This window comes from Protopterus annectens, chromosome 12.part0 (assembly GCF_019279795.1).
Source record: "Protopterus annectens isolate FY-2018-M chromosome 12.part0, PAN1.0, whole genome shotgun sequence".
Taxonomy (NCBI): Eukaryota; Metazoa; Chordata; order Ceratodontiformes; family Protopteridae; genus Protopterus; species Protopterus annectens.
Genome location: NC_056746.1, coordinates 991,072,046 through 991,090,818, shown reverse-complemented (window position 1 = coordinate 991,090,818; position 18,773 = coordinate 991,072,046).

Here is an 18,773-nt window from a genome sequence, read left to right as displayed (position 1 = left end):
CTGAAGGGTATGAAGTCTGAAACTAAAATGCATGTCTTTATTTTCTGATGCCAACTCTCAATGATTTGCCAGAAAACTGCAATTTTATGAGAAATAGACCAAAAATATGAGGCAAAAATCTGGACATTCTGTGAAAATCTGTACAGCTGAGAGGTATGATGAAGATCATGCTGTAGGATTCAGGAATGAAGTACATATGTATGCTAAGAATGAGAATTGATGTCATCATAGTGATGATTTGAAAAAGGGGCATACCCTTGGTTGCTTGAAATATCTCAAGAGAACATTAGAAAAGGTAGGATTAAAGAAAGAGCAGCCAGTCTCATCTGGATCCTGAGAGAGTTAAAGTAACAATGTAGCAATCTTCCATCTAAAAGGATATGAGTAAAGTATGCATTCTATAAATAATTAAGAGGAAAAGAAAATGAAAAGTTGGTATAATCAGGAGGATTAAACATGGGTGGTAAAGAGAGGGACAGAGAGAGAGAGGGAGAATTAGCATAGTGTTCCATAGACAGAATTTCAATAATGCTGCAAAAGATAAAATGGGCTCTAATCAGAAGAAAAGAAAGCAGTTGAGGAAGGAAAAGAGGACTGAAATGTCATAATACATGTTATGTAATATTTGTATAAGGGTATAACAGAGACTACATGGTATCATTTTTTAGTTTGGGAAACAATATTACAAATGTATGTTTTTTTATTCTTTTTCTGAATTATGTCTATAAAATATGTTGACATTAGCCCTTTTGCAGCTCAAAGAGTGATGCAATTGTACTCCAAATCTGAGAAAAAAGCAACTTTGTTAAGCACATTTCTGATATAAGAAACATGCATAAAAACCGTTTGTTAAACACCGTTTAGCAGTGCTAAACTACAGTCTTTTACTAGTGTGGTCTCTTTAGAACAGCGGCAAGAAGCTAAAAGAACTTGAAAACACTTTTGTGTGTGTGTGTGTGTGTGTGTGTGTGTGTGTGTGTGTGTGTGTGTGTGTGTGTGTGTGTTTGCGTGTGCATGTGGCTTGTTTTGCTCCATGAAATAACTTTCTTGACATCCATGTTTCAAACATATAGCTTCATAGATTCACATATTGCTACTAGGCTAATGCCCTGGAGGGGGGACCTTTCTAAGCCTAGAGAAGTTATCCCAAAAGAATAATGAGCCAGGCATTTATAGGCTACTTCTGTCCATAAGGGATGTGGGTACCAGGCCTGGTGTAAATTTCCTGTTCCCCATTCACTAGTTTAGGCTAGGCTTAAACTGTATAATAGACAAACTCAGCTTCACATAGATGGGAAGCTTCTTCCATAGGAGGGGCAGTTTCTTGGACGCATACAATATCTGTCTCTTCAGTATGTTCTAAGTCACAGACAAAATTCAGGTCCCTCGACCTTATATTTCTGGTACTCTTTGGCTTACAAATATGTAGGAGATTCATAAGTGTTGGGTTTGCAGATGCCTTATAAACCAAGCATATATCACACCTCAGCAATCTATAGGAGACTGAGTAGAGCTAAAGGGCTTTAAGGCACCCTGCATAAGACAAATTTGTTATGCATTGTATTATTTTTGTAAGGAACCTTTAAGGTCACTGTAGTTGCTGCATTTGCATGGTCAGGTACTTACCAAAGGGAACATTGTATTCTATAATTGGTCTGATAAGAGTGGAGTACAGTAGGATAATAACCTCGATGGACCTAGATGCCATGCCCTTATGATCTGAGACCCACTTATAATCCTGTTTATGAATAAAATAAACTATCTGGTATCATGAACTGGCTTGCAGAAGTTATTTTCATCTCATTAAGTCATTCAATAAATCATTTGCTTATTGACAAATTTTTTTGCTTTATTACTTATTCCAGTACCATCAAAACTTGAAAACTGTATGAACATGTTGTTTTCTGGTCTTGAATACTTTGTTGCTGTAAATGATTTTTTTGACAAAGATGAGACAGGAATCTAGTGATTATGAATTCCAACATGGATGCCAATGAATTGAAAGAATCTAAGTGACTAAAAAGAGTCTAAGTGATTAAGCCTTTATATATTTATTTCTGCATACTTAATATACAGAAAAACTCAATTTGTGAACAAAGTAATTGAAATGACCGAGAAGGATTTGTTTACTTCGAAAAGCTGTACTTGTCATTACAAGAAACCAATTTTACCATTGCTTATACTGCCAAAGAATGATTTGTGACAAAGTGATGATTGTATCATTTTTAAAAAGTTACTACCTTTGTGTATGTCTCAAAAATATATTCAGGGTGATTTCTAAGGATTCATAGGAGTCAAGTGCATGGTCTGTTATTGCTTGGGTGTGCTGTTGTGGTTTCTGTCTACAGTATAGCTGTAGACTCATGAATCATTTAAATGAGTCATGTGACATTGGCTTCTAGGCAGCTGAGTGAAAGCTGCTCAATCACAAGTCATAACAAGTGAAGAAAAAGTCTTCATTATAACTGTGTTTAATATCCCGAAATGAACTCACAGCCATGCTATACTGAATGCATTATAATTTGCTCTGAGTATCTGTACGTCGGGGCAAATGCAAAGCCCTGATTATACTAACAAGGTTGAGGGTTGTCATAATGTTCATAAACAAGAGGTGCAGGGTTTGATCCTCACTAAAGGAAAACTGGCTAGGCTTAAAATGATCCACAAGGGCAGCTAGCCTAGTACTCACTTATGAATCTATGAACATGGCACCATGTCCCCATTTCCCTGGTAACTAACCCTCAGGTTGCACCACTTTAGAGTAAATCAAATGCTTGGTTTCATGCCAGTAATTCCTTTTACTGTGAGGTAGTGTGGCCTCAGCATGAGTTAAATTAGATTTCAATTGTGTTTGAGAAATGCCTCCACAAGTCAGGGTGCAAGGGGTGAAGTCTTTATGCAGAAAAAAAAATGCATCCTTGTTTGTATTTATTCATTTTTTTTTTGTAACTGCTTTGTAACTTTACATATGCTGATTATATTTCATAACATTCCACTTTGAATAATGTCCGCATTATACAGTGAACTTAATGTACAGATTTGCAAGTGCTGCTTTTAGTCTAATCCTTTACAACTAGAAACATGTCATAGATGATGCAACATTCTATTGATTAACTTTAAGTGTTAGCAGATTTGCTAAGTATAAGAACACTCTACTGTGCTGTGTTATAGAGAATTTAAATAATATGCATCTTTCAATGAAGTGTTCTGCACTTTATCATACATTATTTCAAATTCCCTGCAGAGAAGGACCTGTGTAGTAGTACTTTGTCAGTTTTATTTTAAAGTAAGTAGTAGAAACATGGAAACACATATGTATTCTAAGTTTAACATTTAAATATATTCCAGCTAATAACAGAATTTCGTATGGTCATATAATTTAACTGCAGATACCACAGAAATTGACTTTCATGCTGCTCTGTGCATTATCATGCAAAGAACAGAGAAGCAACCTAATTAGCATGTCTGCAACAACTGCCTGCCATTCAATATGTAAGATATGGAGAAGAGGTGCAGAAAATGATTAATCATCCCACTATATCAAGCTGAGTTGCACTCAGACAAACACAAAGGTAAATGAAGCTCACTATTGACATAAGCACACAAGACTATAATGCATGAAAGTTCATTTATTGGGAAAAAAATCAGAAAAGTAAGACAGGATGCATTAAGAATCTTGTAAATATAACAATGTAGCAAATAATTTATTGAAGACCACATAAAGTATATGAAAAACAGAAAGTTATGTGACAAAAGTTGTATATAGGTGTCTGTACATGAAGAAACATATCCTCAAGATCTGCAGACATCACCATTTAGCTCAAAATGTGCATAACCATATATAGACAATGTGGTTGACCAAGCCAAATAACAACATAGTATAAGAAAGGCATCTAAAATAATGAGGATGTGGGACATGTGTGGGGAACACACATTTAGGAATAAGGGAGATAGGAAAGCAGAGCAGTTGTTGGCTGATCTGGTTTACACAAATGGAATAAGCTATAAGACAGCCAGAAGGAAGGTCAGAGGGGCATGGGTATTGTTTTCGGGGACAGATCCCAATTTTCTTTTATTCTTAGGAGAAAGGAAGAGTTGTGTAGGTGTAGTTTTAAGGGAGAGGGTATTGTGGCTGGAAAAGAAAATATAATATAAATGACACATGGCAAGTGAAAGGGAGGTACCCCACATAGGCATGGGTATATAAAGACAGACAGCACACAGACAGATGAGATAGCTGTAGAGATGGAAAAGAAACAACCAATGAAAACAAAAGGTGGCGTAGTCATGCATGTGTGTGCACGATGGTTACATTATCAAAGAAATGCACACATGGCACAATCAGCCTAGCAGCACTGAGTCCAGAACCAAGAAGCAGCTGGTGAATATGTGGTACATGGATGTATGGTTTCATTGTAAACTGACATGAAAGACTTTTAGCAGAAAGGGGATCAGGTGGGCCTGCCATGGAATACATAACATATGCAGGATCATACTCATGCAAAGTGGGTATGCAAGGATGTAGTGGGTAAGGTGCTAGATGTAAGTCACCTAGATGGCTATCAGGCAGATCTGTGTGGAGAAGGCAATGCATGGGACTGGATGGACATAACCAAAAAGGCAGGCAATATGAAATGCAGATACGTATATAGCAACAGAAATGTGGAAGTAGCAATGAAGGCCAAAAACTGGTATTGTTCCAGAGGTACCATACAAAGGTGGCCACAGATGATGATAGTGAAGTTATACATAATGTGTAAAGTGGACAATGTGTACAGCTAAGGCAAGTGGGCACATGGGAATGCTGGGCAGGTAACATGACAGTTGCACTGTACTGGTTGTGCCCACCAAATGTAGGCTCTGCAATACAGACCAAATTAGAAAGGTTATGACATCAGATGACATTGGAGTATGGATAGGTGACTATGCATCATGGGAGATCAGCTCTTGATACGTGCACATATATGTACACATGGAGACAGTCCCCTATACATGTTCAGTGTTGGTAGTGGTAGGGCACCACTAGCTGTGTTGGGGCATGTGTTGCTGGTAGGAAAGCTGCAATCACTATGGGGCAGTCACAGGCAACCTAGGGGTATGTGCTACTTAAGCCAGAGATATGTAAGTGGCACAACTGTGTGCAGCAGAGATCCAGTGAACAGAAGGCACTGATAATCACAAGTTATTCTTTAACTACATGTGAAATCTGAAAAGGAATACCCAGCTATGTGCTGAACTGGTTGTGGATAGACAACCTGCTAGCTGATAGATTTGGAGCAAACTTCACCCCCCATCCCTTCCAGTCATTCCTCCTAATAATGATTTAATATTATTGGGGCTTCTTATTTAAGTTTAAGGAATTTTCAGGTACATTATATAGAGTTCCCATGTTTTCTTACCATAAGGGTAGGAGTATTAAGGATGTATTAGTACACACTGGGTTTTCTGTGCATGATTGTAGGATAAATATAAACCCTAATTTAGTAGCTACTTTTTCCTGTGGTACGTGTATTACATGTCATTATGTTAGTAGGACATTTGAATATATTAATAGAGTGCATTTTAAGGCAAATGCTATGTTTTTCTGTAATAAAGAAGGTGTTATTTATGCACTTAAATGCACCTGTAGCATATTTTATATAGGTGAGAGCAAGAGGGCTTTCAAGCCAAGACTTTAGGAACATGTCAAGGACATTAAAAATGGCAAGCCTGAAAGCCCTCTTCCTATGCATTTTAAGGAATGTCACAATGGGAATCCAGAGGGTCTGCAAAGTACAGTTTTAGAGCATACTTCTTTTAATAAATATAGTTCTGACATCAAGAAAATAATTGCTATACAAAGAAACAATGTTTATATTCAAATATGGTACATTGGCCCCTGGTGGCATTAATGCAGAGTGCAATTGGAAAGTTTTAATTTAAATTTCATGTGATTGTTTAATTGTTACTTGTTTAACTGGTTTTATTATTTAAACCTGAGCATCTGGCAGTGTTTTATATTCTCCTTTGAAGGCTATTGCCAAGGTGCTAGAGGTTTATTAAACTATTGGATTAGTGTTTGAATCCTGGTAAGTTTTCCTGTTGTCTACAGTTTGCTAGTTATTTACTATTCCCCCAAAGTATACCTGCCACCATTCCTCAGCCTACTATTTCAAGAGTGCAGGTCATCTTGGTGCTTTCCAAGGCCAAAAACATGGCATCAATGGGACAAGATAACACCCCGGTCACCTTTTAAATAACTTAAAACATGATCTAGCAGACCCACATGGATCCCTGTTTAACCACAGCCTGCAGACTGGCTATGTTCCAACAGAATGGAAAACAGCAACAGTAATCCCCCTGCACAAAGGGGGCATCATCTGACCCTAGGAATTATAAGTCCATAAGCTTGACTAGCCTCATCTACAAGGCTATAGAAAGAATCATTATGGACCTTATTTACAAGGACAAAGGTAATCTCCACACTCTGGACCCAACCCAGTTCAGATTTGTTAAAGTTAGATCATGTCTGTTAAACACGGTTGACTTCTTCAAGAAAGTCACCAAGGCCTTGGATGAGGGAAAGACAGTGCATACCACCTATCTTGACCTGGCCAAGGGATTTGACACATTCTCCCACTCAGGTATTAAAGAAAAGCTCTCCCAGTTGGGAATTAATCCCTACATTACCAGATGGATACCCAACTGCCTCACTGACAGGAAACATACTGTCAAAGTCGGTGACTTGACCTCTCGCAAAAGACCAGTCACCAGTGGCGTACTACAGGGTTCTGTGCTGGGCCCCTTACTGTTGAGAATTTATTTCTCAGAAGTCCAGACAAACTTGGACAGTCTGTGGCTGACCAAGTTCGGTGATGATTGCAAATTGGGAACAATCACTGAGTCCCCCAACAATGTTAATATACTGCAGACAGGGTTAATGCAGACAAATAAATGGTGCCAAAGCCACAGATTAAAGCTAAATGCAAAAAAAAAAGCATTATTATTCTCTTTGGGAAAGCTGACATCCCTGCTAATTACATTATAAACAGCAGTCCCCTAAGTGTAGACCCAGTGGTACGTGATCTGGGTACTCAGGTTGATAGCAATCTGAAATTTGACCACCATGTAGCCACAGTAGTAAGGAAATCCTTCTATGTGGCACATCTTATAAGTAAAGGCATTGCATCTAGATCTAAGGATGCTATTATACTTGGTCCTCATCAGACCAGTAATTGAGTACAATGCTCCCTTTTGCATGTACCTCACCAGACACCTCCAACAACCGGAGGGACCACAGAGGTTTTTTACCAAGAAATTACAGGGTACATAAAACGAGTCTTACACAGAAAGACTGAAAGCCCAGTCACTGTATACTGTCTCCTACAAGTTGCTATGGGGGGTGACCTGTGTCTGACTTACAGGATAGTCTCTGACCCAACCCTGATGGAAAAACTACACATTCATAAATCAAACTGCAGGAGGGTCACTTGTTACAGGCATCTTAACCTAACCTCTGACATGAACAGGTCATGCTGGAGAGATAGATACGTCTCCCAGAGACCGCCACTTCTCTGGAAAAAGCTTCCAGTTCAGGGGAAACAGAGCTCCTCCCTGACCCTCTTCAATTTCAACCTACAGCAATAGATGGGTGACTGCAAATTCACTCCTGGGGTGGTGCCCGTGTCCTTCCTGGACAGAGAAAGTCAGTATTAACTGTTGTCTACCCTTACCTCTGTGGACTTCACTGACCTAACCACTGACAACTGAGGCAACTAAGGATAAATATGGCTAGGCTTGTAAGGGCTGTAGGGCCATTAGCCTAGCAACATCCTATGAACCTATGAATCTATACTTAAGCAGCCAGCGCATGTTTCTGAGCATATGATGGAAGTTAGCCACCATGGAAATCTAGGCAAAATGTGCATATATGTAATATGCAGTCTGGAGGTTATATCCACAGTAGTGCCTGTCACCTTAGTAGAACAGATACAACACAGTCATACCAAATGTAAATCCTCCTACCTCAGCGTGGAATGATACAACACACACACACATTAAGTGATAGTTGTGCACTGGGGTTGCTATGCTTGTCACATTCTGAAAAAGTATGCCAAGTCCATGTGTGGGCCTGCACACAGGAAAAAGAAAGCCACCATGACTACCACTACATTGGGAGACCACCAGTGAGGTAAATATTCCAGGAAATCTATCTCAGTCCTGAGCAATGCAGTGCAGCAGTCTGAAGCTGGTGTCTAAGGACCAGTGCCACATAATATGGATTATTCAATGAACATTAGCGTATTATGATATGTTCCAGGCAGATAGCTAGTGTACTAGTGAGACAGTATGATGGCAGTGTGTCAAACAGCATGACACTGTGTTCATTCATATTTGCCATTATCCATGCCAGCATTATAATGGAAGGATAACAACATAGCAGGCTTTGTCAAATTGTACAACTGACATTCAGTAGGCAGACATGATATAATACTGGGAAGTGGCATGCATACGCAGGCAAACAACATATGTCTACATGTGTTGCAATGTATACATCACATGGAACAGATATAGCCACCCTCTACATAAAACACAGTAGGAATCAATGGGACACACATGGTGATGATCATTTAAGGCAACCATCTCATATAAGATAAATATACCCAGCAGTCAACTTGATATGCAGCAAGGTATGCCTGATGCCCCAAACCACAGCTGAAGGACCATGTGTTGACAGTGTCTATGTAGCTACAGACATGGCATGTATAACGCATAACCTATCACATAGTTATAGAAAACAAATTAACACAACAAGGAGGCACTGTGAGGCCATAGACAAGGGAGAGTGTGCATGAATATGGCCATCTCACAAATGAGTGTAACATAAAACAGGCAAATATAAAACAGGCATACAGGGCCATTCTGTGCAGGGCACCAAGTAGTAGTAACAATTCCATCATAAAGAGATATAAAGAGAGCTATGTGATGCAGTATGGTTGTGGCCACTGTTCCATCTGATGTATTGGTGGCCAAGGTGCTAAGATGCTAACGGCTGTCTAGTAGTAACATGGTCAATCATATGTACACAGGTCCCCACAAACATGCAAAACTTGCATGGAGAATGGCACACCATATAATAATATGTTGCTGTCATGCTAGACCACATACTAAATACATAGACAGCAGGTGTACATGGAGAAAAATGTGACATACACACATATAGACACATGACACAGTTATGTATACACATCATTTTGGAATAAGGCAAAAACTCCTATGATACACAACAAACCACACATGAGTGCATTACCCTGTGGGTAGATCTGTTGCAATGCATATGACCACAGCCAGTTTACAACCTGCTAAACAGCAATGGCAGCATCACCCAGAACTGCCAAAGGCTGATAGCAATAGAAATTTACAAAGTAATCAGAATTTAAGGTACAGGCACACAGCATGTGGCAGGTCACAGATCATATAGATTTATTCGCCATACAACATTGGAGCACCACAATATTGGGGGTGCACAGGAAATCTGCCAAACACAGTACAAATACATGCACCATGGAGGAGAGTGAAGGTGGTGCCATATCCCTGATAACATTTGTGGAGTGTTGTGGTACTTGACATTGACATGCATGGCAGATATATCCAATGATTGTTTACATGTCAGATGGGAATGTCTCCATTAAGTGCAACAGAAACTTCTTGGTGTATCCTACCATCAAACACACAAGGTATGCTCCAATGTAATCTTTGATGCATCCACTGTAGTGCTGCACTGTGCTGCACAAAGAAGTAGCAATACAATAACTGTATGGAACAAGCAGCATAATTCAAAGGTAAATGTCCAAATTGCAGTGTGTGTGATGTTGAACATACTTAAGTCAAGGGTGCCATAGCAGCAGACATGTACTTTGGTGGGATGTAAATACGTCACTGAGCTGGATGTTAAAGAGACAGAGAAAACAGGTCTGCTTTACCTACATATACCATTATACTGCTATGACTACAATAATGGCTGCCAGTCCATAAAAACGGATGAGAAATAAAACACAGACACATACATGGCAGATTGAGATGGGTAAGGTAACACATAGACAATGTCTACTCCTGAGAGAGAGAGAGAGAGATACTTTCCTGGCCGGACTAACCATTCCTGGTAGGGTTAGTAAATGCTTGGTGTGTCATGCTGCCAACTTCCTGAACATTGCTTAGAATAAGCTCTGCATCTACTTCTGGAAGACATCATGGACCACATGATGCATCCCTCGTGGAAGTCGACATATGGTCCTCTAGAAATGGCTATGGCATGGGAAAGTATGGGGTACTTGTGGTGCAGCTAGCATTCATTCCTAGTGCCACTTTCCATGATTCATGGTAGGGTACTTCATTACAGCCTGGATCCTCTGACAGTTGCTGTTGTCCTAGGATGAGAACTCTGTGAACAGTCAAGCATCATCATCACCAGCAGAACAGATGACAGTATCAGACAAAACATCCCAGCAGTACCACTGCAGGGCTGCACAACAGCACTCTAAATGTGATAAACTAAATGCAATGAGAGAGAAGACATATACATGGATATGCATAACAAATATGGGACCAAGTGTGGCTGCCAATTTGATATGACATGCCAGCATAGACATGCAGGTAAACAAAAAACACACTGATCTACAGGGCTGCTAATATATGGCTATCACAGCCATCCCAGAAAAACAGTTAATATGTGGGGGATGCATACAGGGATTCTCATAATTTCATACAGGAATGTCTCCATAAAGTGTAACAGTGACTCTGTGGTGTATCCTACCATCAAACACACAAGGCACACTCCACTGTAACACACCCAATCCATACACCAGACACAAATGCTTTGTGTGTCATGTTAAGTGTAATATAATAGAGAGGAGATTGTGATATGCATACAATTAGAATATGGTGTGTCCTGTGTGCACTTGGAAGGAGATAGCCAATGAGAAGACAGCTCCAAGCATTGGCAATATCTACACCAGTGATGGCAAACCTATGACACGAGTGTCAAAGGCGACACACACCATGGCATTTTGGGTGACATGCCAGTGATCACAAACACCCAAGTTACCAAAGACACTGCTTTTGCATTTGTTGCTCATGTGACGTGCACTGAATTATTTTGTGTCAGGAGCTTTTGACACACCAAAACCAAAAAGGTTCACCATCACTGATCTACACAGACCCCACATGGACACAGCAGTATGATGGACATGCTGAATGACTGTACTCAGTGAAGGTAGTCCATATATCACTCACCACAATAGTGGTAGACAGACAGACATAGATACAGGTTACAGTGTGTAAAACCAATGACATGTTATGAGCCATCTCAAGCAGATGTGACTACCTTATGTTGTGGAATAACATGATCAAGTATAGCCACATGCCCATACATAGGAGGTGGAGCAGCCTGCTGTGGACATGCAGCAACAACAACAGGTAACAGATGCCATCATAGTTATGTATTGTTGCAGTATTGGTGTCAGAGGTAGACCATGTGAGTGTCACAGGAAGACACAGCTTGGCAACAGATAACATGTACTGGGGTTTCACAGATACACACATATATCATGTAGTGGATAATAACACCCACCAAAATTGCACTACAACATTAACATGTGCATATGTTATGGGCCACATGTGGATAAGGGAATGAGGAAGCAATAGCAGACATGCATAAGGTAACTGTACTAGGCCAGGGACATTGTCCCCTGTAATATGGCGCATGCAGAAAGCACAGCTTTAATGCAATAGCCACCACTGATACACATGTGTAGATGTTTACAGTATGGAATGTGAAAATAAGTGATAGCAGTTGCATGGTGTCAGTTTCCTGGCTTGTCTTTCTCAATATTTGTGCTAGGCTCTGCACTCACACTCTAGATTTTCAGATATCTGTTAGTGCTAGTAGTGCATGGTGACATGTGTGATATGTGGCTTAAATGGGCTTGTCAGTGGTGCATGCCTCTATAGATTGGCTGGGTGGCTTCCTTCACCAATATGAACTGTCTCTAAGAAGATCAGCAACACTGTTCAAGCTGGAAGACACTGAAGTTATTAAATGTGCACTTGCATTCAAGTCCTTTGTTGATGGCATTGAATTTTCTAAATACCAACTCTCCAAAATGATTGCTATGGATGAAACTGCAGTGTTTATGGGCCAAGGATCTCAAACAACAATTGATCAGAGGGATGCCTCATCAATCTACATTCCCTCCACTGGTTACGAGAGTGCACGTGTTACCTGTATTTTGGCAATTTGTCTAGATGGAAAGAAAATCCCACCTCTAATCATTAGTAAGGGCAAGAAAAATAAGACTGAACGTGTTTCAGGCATTTACATTCTTGAAACCAAAAAAGCCTGGTGCACACAAGCAGCTATAAGGAAGTGGAGCGATGTAATGCTGCCACTTGTTTTGCAAGGTGGCAAAAGAGGTCTAATAGTCTGGCATTCAGCCAGCACTCACCGCACTAAAGAAATGAAGAAATTCCTTGCACAGAGAAGAATAGCTCAAATAATAATTCCAGCAGGAATGACTGCCTATCTCCAGACTCTTGATATTGCAATAAACAAGACATTCAATGACCATTTGCGCATGGAACTCAATGACTACTTTGAAAACAAAATGGAGAGAAATCAGCATGGAAACTTTGTGAAGCCTAGCCTGCAAGAGGTCGTGACTTGGGTGAAAAAGTCATGGGATAAAATCACTGACAGATGTGTTGCCAATGCACTATGAGCAGGCTACTTGGACAAGCAGGGCTCATTTAAGGAGAGCTCTATTGCTAGTCATGACAGGTTGGGGCCAATGGTTCTACAGGAAATGGAGTCACAAGAAATTCAGGTCGAAATTCGGGGGATGGACACTTATGACAATGTTCCAGAAGAAGATGACATGACTGTATTTGAATAATTGTGAAAACCAAGGTGCAGATATTCTGAAGTTGAAATGTTTGGTGCACTGTTTATATAGAATTCTCACACAACTGTTTTAACATGTTAGAACTGTGGTCCAATAACAGAAAAGTATGAAATAAATGTCAATTTGTGGACATGAATAAATGTAAATTTTTTACATGAATAAATGTCGATTTGTGTTCATTAATAAATGTTTATTTTTGTACATGAATAAATGAATAAAGGTAGATTGTTAGACAGTGTGGATAAATAAGGCACCCCCTGATAATAAGCCCTAATGTGTATTTTGGCAGGGGAAAGAGTATAAGACCTGGTCTTATTTTCAGGGAAATATGGTACAAGCAGGGGGCCATGACCCGGGGCTGGGACCTGGACTTTGATGGGAGACCCCCTTGGCCTTTAATGCCTGGAGGCTGCCAAACCGTGCCATATCCCCATGCCCTCGCAGCCTCTCAGTGGAGCCTCTCTCCAATCCAGGCCCCCCCTTGTGGGACTCACCCCAGCCGCTGACAGGCAGGCACGCTCTCATCGGGACTTTTGAGACCGCCCCTCCTTTCCAGTCCAGGGCACCACAGTCCATGTCTCCTGCATATCCCCTGCAGGCTGCCAAATTGTTCTGTGTCCCCATGCCCTCGGGGTCTCGCAGGGGGACCTCCCTCCAATCCAGACCGCCCTCACAGAACTCCCCTGGCCGCCGAGTAGCAGGCACACCCTCATAGGAACTTCTGAGCCCCCCCTCCTTTCCAATCCAGGGCACCACAGTCCCCATCTTCTGCATATCCCCTGAAGGCTGCCAAACCATGCCATGTCCCACATGCCCATGCTCCCTTGAGGACTTCCATCCCACTGGGGGGCATGATCTGGACCCTCCTACATGGGAGGGAGTGCTTCTTGCCCGGCCGTTACCACCTCTATCCCCCTTCCGACTTCCATCTCTCAGGGGGACGCCCTTTGATCCAGGCCGCCATCATGGAACTCCCCCTGGCCACCAACGGGCAGGCACACCCTTATAAGGACATCCGAGACCCCCTCCTTTCTGGTCCAGAGCACCATGGTCCCCGTCTTCCCCTGATCTCCTGGAGGCTGCCTGGCCAGGCCATGTTCCCGTGCCCTCGGAGCCTCTCAGGTGGACCTCCCTCTGATCCAAGCTGCCCTTGTGGAACTCCCCACAGCCACAGAGGGGCAGGCACGCTCTCATCGGGACTTCCGAGCCCCCCCTCCTTTCCGGTCCAGAGCCATTCTGGGGACTTTGCAACATTTCAGGATCGCCGTCGGGTATTGGGCAAGGTTGGACGCCTTCCCCCTGTCTTGCAGGAGCAATCCTGGCCCCGCAGCCTTCAACCAGATGCTCCCTTGAGGACTTCTGTTGTGGGGGCTCCGCCAGACCCCACTCAACCAGGCAGGAGCACTCCTGGCCCCGCTGCATTCTGCCAGATGCTCCCTTGAGGACTTCTGTCCTACTGCAGGCGTGATCCTGATCCTGTCGCCAAGGAGGGAGTGCTTTCTGCCCAGCCACCTTCTGCCCCTCTCTCTCCCTTCTGGACTTCCACTGGGATGGAATCCCCCTCCGGGTTTCCACTTCTAAATGGGTGGGAGAGCTTTTTTCCTGGGTTGCATATCTCCTGGCATCTGCCAAATCGTGCCGTGTCCCAGTGCCCTCAGAGCCTCCCAGGGGGACCTCCCCCCAATCCAGGCCCCCCTCGCAGAACTCCCCCAGGCCACCAAGTGGCAGGCACACTCTCATCAGAACTTCCACATCCCCTTCCTTTCAGGTCCAGAGCGCCACAGTCCCAGTCTCTTGCATATTTCCTGGTGGCTGCCTGGCCAGGCCGTGTTGCCATGCCCTTGGAGCCCCTCAGGGGGACCTCCTTCCAGTCCCAGCCAGCCGTGTGGACCTCCACTCAGCCGCCGAGGGGCAGGCACACCCTCATCAGGACTTCAAAGCCCACGCTCCTTTCTGGTCCAGAGCACCACAGTCCCTGTCTTCCCCACATCTCCTGGAGGCTGCCTGGCCAGGACGTGTCCCTATGCCCTTGGAACCTCTCAAGGAGACCTCTTTCTGGTTCTGGCCGGCCCTGCAGAACTCCCCTCGCCCACCGAGGGGCAGACATGCTTTCATTGGGACTTCCACATTCACGTCCTTTTGGGTCCAGAGCCATTCTGGGGACTTTGCAACATTTCGGGGACGCCGTCGGATACCGGGCGAGGTCGGAGGCCTTCCCCCTGCCTGGCAGGAGCACTCCTGGCCCTGTAGCCTTATGCCAGGTGCTAACTTGAGGACTTCCATCCCACTGGGGGGCACGATCTGGACCCTCCCACACAGGAGGGAGTGCTCCCTGCCCAGCCGCTTTCCACCTCTGCCCCCTTCCGACTTCCATCTTGGAGGGGGCTGTGGTCGGACCCCCTCACCCAGGTGGCAGCTCTCCCAGCCCGTCCATTTTCCAACTCTCTCTCCCTTAAGGACTTACATCGTGAGGGACCCCCTCATGGCTTCCACTTCTACCCAGGCATGAGAGCTCTTTTCCTGGGTTGCCTAACTCCTGGAGGCTGCCAAATCATTATGTGTCAAACCTGCCTTCAGAGCCTCTCAGGGGAGCTTCCTCCAATTTTTCCATCCTTGTGGAACTCGGCTGGGCCACAAGGCCTCATCCAGACTTCCGTGATACCGGTTCTCCCCTTTGCCCTCCGCCTAGGGCTTTCAATCTCACACAGGATATGGCCCCAAGTCCAGGCATCTCGGTGCATTTTGTCTCGCACCTTCTACTTGCTCCTTGGCCATGCCAGGTGTTGACAAACATGCTTCACTTCGAGCCTTCGGGAACGAGCCCCTTTGCCTCCTGAGTGGTGCTGTTCATAAGGCAGCATCCGTGCAGTGCCGGGTGAAGGACTGGAGGCTGACCCAGTGCCTACAGACAGTCCTGGGTGTGAGATGCCACAGCAGCCATATCTCAGCACCCCTGGGTCCTGGGAGGACACGATTGCAGACCTGGCTTCCATGGGTGGCCCTTGGCAGACACGTGCTGTCAGCCGACTCCTGCCGCTGAACCCAGGTGAGAGAGACCACAGTGGCTGTATCTCCACACCCCTCAAGGCTTATCACAGACCTAGCTTCCTGGGGTGGCCCTGAGCAGACCAGTGCTGTCGGCCGACTACCCCCACCGGAGCTGGTAGCGAGACACCATGACAGCCATATCTCAGCACCCCTGGGGCCTGGGAGGATGCAATCGCAGACCTGGCCTCCAGAAGCAGCCCTCGGCACGCCCATGTGGTCAGCTGACTCCCCCTGCTGAACCCAGGCGTGAGACACCACGGCGGCCATATCTTGATACCTCTTGGCACAGGGAGGATGCGAAAGCAGACCTGGCTTCCGGGCATGCTCCTCGGCACACCTGCACTGTTGGACGACTCCCATCACTGGAGCCGGACACTAGACACCACAGCAGCCATATCTCGGTACCCCTCGGGGCTGGGAGAACACGATCACAGAGCTGGCTTCCGGAGGCAGTCCTCGGCACACCCGCACTGTCAACTGACTCCCCCCACAGAAGCCGAGCTCGAGATGCCATGGCGGCCATATCTCAGCATGCCTGGGCCTGGGAGGAAGCGATCACAGATCTGGCTTCCAGGGGCAGCCTTCAGCACACCCACGCTGTTGGCTGACTCCCCCTATGGAAGCCGGGTGCGAGACACCATGGCAGCCATATCTTGGCACCCTTGGGGACTGAGAGGATGCGATCGCAGACCTGGCTTCTGTGGGTGGCCCTCGGCATGCACACGCTGTTGGCTGACTCCCCCCGCTGAACCTGGGTGCGAGATTCCACAGCAGCTGTATCTCCCCACCCCTCAGATCTGGGAGGATGTAAAAGCAGACCTGGCTTCCTGGGGCAGCCCTCGGCACACCCGCACTGTCAGGCAACTCTCCTGGCCACTGCCTCTGACTCACCTCAGGGGAACCTGTCGCATCCATGTCCCCTGCAGGCTGCCAAACCATGCCATGTCCCCCTTTCCCTTGGAGCCTCTCAGGGGGACCTCCATCCGATCCAGGCCACCCTCGCAGAATTCCACCCAGCTGCTGAGGAGCAGGCATGCTCCCATCAGGACTTCCACGTCCCCTTCCTTTTAGGTCCAGAGCAGCACAATCCCTGTCTCCTGCATATCTACTGGAGGCTGCCAAACCATGCCGTGTCCCTGTGCCCTCAGAGCCTCTCAAGGGGACCTCCCTCTGATCCTGGCCGACCCCATGAAAATCCCCTTGGCCACCGAGGGTCAGGCACATCCTCATTGGGACTTCTAAGCCCACGCTCCTTTCCGTTCCAGAGCACCACTGTTCCCGTCTTCCCCAGATACCCTGCAGGCTGCCAAACCATGCCGTGTCCCCGTGACCTCTGAGCCTCTCAGGGGGACCTCCCTCCGATCCTGGCCGCCCTCGTGGAACTCCACTCAGCCACAGAGGGGCAGGCACACCTTCATTTGGACTTCCATGCCCTCTTCCTTTTCAGTACAGAGCCATTCTGGAGACTTTGCGACATTTCAGGAACGCCGTCTGGTACTGGGCGATGTCGGACACCTTCCCCCTGCCTGGTAGGAGCACTCCTGACCCCACAGCCTTCCACCAGATGCTCCCTTGGGAACTTCTCTTCCACTGGGGGGTAGAATCCGGACCCTCCCACACAGGAGGGAGCGCTCCCTACCCGGCCCCATTCTACCTCTATCACCCTTCCCAGCTTCCATCCTAGAGGTGACTGCAGTCTGGACCCCCTCACCCAGGCAGCAGCTCTCCTAGCCCAGCCCTTTTCCACCTCTCTCTCTCCCTTAAGGACTTCCTTCGGGAGGGACCCTCTCATGGCTTCCACTTCTACCCAGGCAAGTGAGCTCTTTTCATGGATTACATACTGTATTCCTTTGTAAATAAGACCTAACCAGAGAATAAGGCCTAGCATGGTTTTCCAGGGTGGTCATGATATAAACCGTACCCCAAATATAAGCCCCAGTTAAGCTTGTCAACAACACACGATGGATGTGTTGAATTATAAAATAATATTATTGACACCCGTTGACTGAGGTTATTGTACTCTGCTCACCATTTGTGGACCATTTGGACACCCAACTTCTTCTCTTTGCAGAAAGTCATAAGATTCTTTGCCTGGGAGTCCTGCACAATTCTTACTGTAACCCTAACCATCACTCACACTTGACAGTTGAGATCCTTGGCCCATAAACACTGGCAGGTGTATTTTGATCGATCAACGTACAGATGTGTGTAGAGCACGCGCATGTGATACTTCATGGTTGTGGGTGTGCCTGCTCTTTGTAAACAGCATCATTTTGTGTTGCCACTCCGGTCTCATAAGTCTTCAAATTAACCCCCCCAGACAAGATGAGTGCAAAAAGAAAGAGCTATTCCGTCGCGTACAAGAAAGGAATTGTGGCAGACTCCCAGGGAATGAATCTGACAGTTTTCTGCAAAGGGAAGAAGTTAGACCTCCGAATGCTCTGAAAATGGCGTGCAGCATACGATAACCTCAGTCAACAGGCCGACGAAGGAAATGCTAAGAAGTGCAAGTGTTGATCAGGTCAGCAACTATTATTTCCTGAGCTGGAAGACATCATCTGTGAGTGGATTGCTAACAGGAGAGTAAAGGTTTTGGTTGTGCGCAGGGCTGATATCCAATTCAAAGAATCACAACATTGGCTGGATGGCTTCCTTCACCAATATGAACTGTCTCTAAGAAGATCAACAACACTGTTCAAGCTGGAAGATACTGAAGTTATTAAATGTGCATTTGCGTTCAAGTCCTTTGTTGATGGCATTGACTTTTCTAAATACCAACTCTCCAAC